The following is a 3,362-nucleotide window of genomic DNA, read 5'->3' on the forward strand; positions in this document are numbered from 1 at the left end:
CAGCTATAGCATATAGAATGACAATACGTCTGAATTTCCCAGTTTTGGTTCAGTGTTTCCATACTGTCCTCTTGTTCTTCCTTTGGGAATGGAAACGTTTACTATGTCACAGTATGGTGGAAGTACACAACTTGCTATGTACATGCATATTCATCCAAAACTCCAGGTCAACACACCACAGAGATAACCACACATCAGTATCTATGGCAGCACTGAGTACTGTTAAAGACAGCTCAATTGTGGAACAACCTAAGTGGTATAAAATGGGAAAATGAAAAAAGTGTGATAATATATATGCACAATGGAACCTTTTGTGTTTATTTTTTTAATTTCAAGCATGACAACTATAGTTCCATCATTTCTACAACCTCAACTGCCTCCCTTGTCTTCCTTATTCCCTCTCAGTCTCAAGACCTCTTATCCTTCAATTATTATACATATGTGCCCACGTGTACACATAAATACTACCTGCTGAGTCCATCGAGTGAGGCCTATATGTACATGTGTTTAGGGATGACCACATGGGTTTGCACAATCTATTGGGAAGTTCATCCTTGTAGGACACTGAATCTCCTCTCTTAGTACAATATGGGTGCCTAAACAAGACCTGCACACAACACCTGTGTGTGTGTGTGTGTGTGTGTGTGTGTGTGTGTATGATAAAAAGGGAATTTATTAGAATGACTTACAGGCTGTAATCCAGCTAGAACAACAATAACTGTCTTTCAATGGAAAGTCCAAGATTCCTATAGTTCTTCAGTACATAAGGCTGGATGTCTCAGCTGGTTTTCCATATATACTGGGATCCCGAAGAAGCAGGCTATAATACCAGTAAAAGAATGGACTTGCTAGGTGAGCAACAGGTTTAGCAGACATAGAGAGTGCCTCCTTTTTCCATGTCCTTTATATAGGATGCCAGCAGAATGTGTGGTCAAGATTAATGGAGGTCTTCCCACCTCAAAGATCCAGATTAGATCTAAATTAAAGTATTTAATTAAGAAATAAAAATCCCTCACGGGTGTGCCCAGCAATCTGGGTTTTATCTAATTCTACATGTAGCCAAGTTGACAACCAAGAATAGTCAACATGTGCTTCAAAAGGAATGCCTAATTACAGAATTTTAGGGTCTTTGGTGGGTCAAAACACTTTTTGGAACAAAACCCTTTTTGGGACCAAATGGATTTCCTAGATACCCCTCTACATATGAAACTGGCTAGAGACCAATTTAGCAAGAAACACAGATAAATAAATTTTGGGTCCTTTAAGTTTTGATATCAAATGTCACAACCCAGCATTTACCCCAGTAACTTCGTTGTCTTTTCACACTAAAGATGCTTTTAGCTCCAGGAAACAAGCTGTGGTAACTTTGTGACTGTCCTTATGATTATATCACATGTACCCATTTCTTGGAGCTGTTTCCTTTGGGTCAACAACTCCCTGTCTCTTGAACTCTGCTCTGTAACCAGTCCCACAGAAACAAATCTAATCTGGTTCACACAGATACCCAGACTACTCAGAGTTCTCAAAAAAATTGCTGATTTTCTATCTTAGGCTTGGACTTTCACACAAAGACCTATTCTTGAAGACAATCTGTCCTTCTGTCCTCTGAGAGGTTTTCAGAGATGGCTAGTCTGTATCCACTTGATTGGACCACTGGGCCAGTGATTTGATCACACAGAAATACAGGTGCTGTTTGATAAATGGATGCAGATCACATTATAGCAATACTGAGTAGTGTGAGGGGAATGTCTTAAAGAGTAGAGGGGAGCATTAGGGCCAGCTACAGAAAGGAGTGGAGGGAGACAGTGTTGATGTTTCTAAGCTAAGAACTGGGTACCCTGGAAGCCCTATGCTGCTTTACACATCTGTGAGGGGACCAAGACTCTGGAGGATGGGCAAAACCAGGCTGTACACCACTGCATGGAAGAGCAATGCTAGCACAGCGACAGCTTCCCCTGCAGTGTGCCCCCAACTTAGGCTGATAGGATTGGGTCTCCCTGCATACTGTCTTTTGCCCCTTGGTGCTGACCAATGGTCTCCACTGCAGGACTACTCATAGGATGACTTTGACCAAGCAACAGGTGACAGGTCATTTCCCCTAGGTGAGTGCCTTAAACCGATGCTATCTCAACGATCCAGCCTGATCAGAAAGAGTAGAGAAAGCAAGGGTTGGAGCATCAGGGGTTTTCTCATTTCTCAAGCCTTCTTTAGGTTAGAGAATGTCTCAAATGCTTAGACATTTCCCTCTCCTTTGCCTCTTCTAGTGGGAACCCACACACCTCCAGTAAAATGACTGTCATTTTATCTGTTTCCAGGTTCACACCTCTTGCATTATGTCCCATTTGGGATATCTTATTTTAAGCCACCACCCTCTTGTGACAGCACTGTGCTCTCTCCCTGCCCCCTGGTAGCCAGTCATCAACCTACCCCACCCACCTCACAGACATCAGCTCTTCCATTCATTTTTAAGTAGTTAGTGGAAAGATCAGTGGGTATGCAACAGGTATTTCCTGCCCCTGGTTGAACCTCAGAGCTAGAAAACTGGGATAGATTCCCCATGCCCCTCCTAAGATGCACTCCCTGGCATTGTTCAGGACTAGAAGAGACTGGAGGAAAGAGCAGGTGCAGGTCACACTAAAAAAATGTGAAAAGGTCATATATGTTGGCCTTGAGTAGATTATCTTAGTCTCATCTGACAAAAGTAATTATACCATTATGTCCCATATCCTTTACCACAGCATCTTAAAAACATGGTCAGAAAAACGTGAAATTCTGCTATGAGGATAAACCACTGTGCAAGTGTCATGGGGGTCATGTCCATGAAAAGTCTTTACTGCTTATAACTTTTGGTTGCTTTGGCTGATTTTTTCATGTATTACTTTATCTAAAATACAAAAAGCAAATGCTTTATGTGATCAGATCAACCTGAGTGGTACCCTGACATCCATGTCCATCTTTAAAATGAAAGCCATTTCCCTCCTGTCCAGCACTGTGAATAGAAAAAGGAAAGTAATGGGAAAGAAGTAAGATTAACACTCTAGGGGATGGGGGATGGGACAGCCTGTCCAGCCAATTGGTGAACACCAGGTTCAGTGAGACTTTGTTTCAATAGATACTATAGAGACACTAGGGAGATGTCTCACAGTCACACCTGAGGAGTTGAGTTTGTATTCTCAGAACCCACGTAAGAAATTAATATGAATGGGTTCATCTATAACCCTGGCACTGGAGGGATGAAGTGGCAGAGAGGCAGGCAAATCCCTGGAGCTCATCTAGATGCCTCTAGCCAATCTAACCAGTTGGCGAGTGCAGTCAACCAAGTGAGACTCTGTGTCCAAAACTCAGGCGAGAGTGATAGAAGA

Source organism: Mesocricetus auratus, unplaced genomic scaffold (genome assembly GCF_017639785.1).
Source record: "Mesocricetus auratus isolate SY011 unplaced genomic scaffold, BCM_Maur_2.0 Super-Scaffold_100028, whole genome shotgun sequence".
NCBI lineage: Eukaryota > Metazoa > Chordata > Mammalia > Rodentia > Cricetidae > Mesocricetus > Mesocricetus auratus.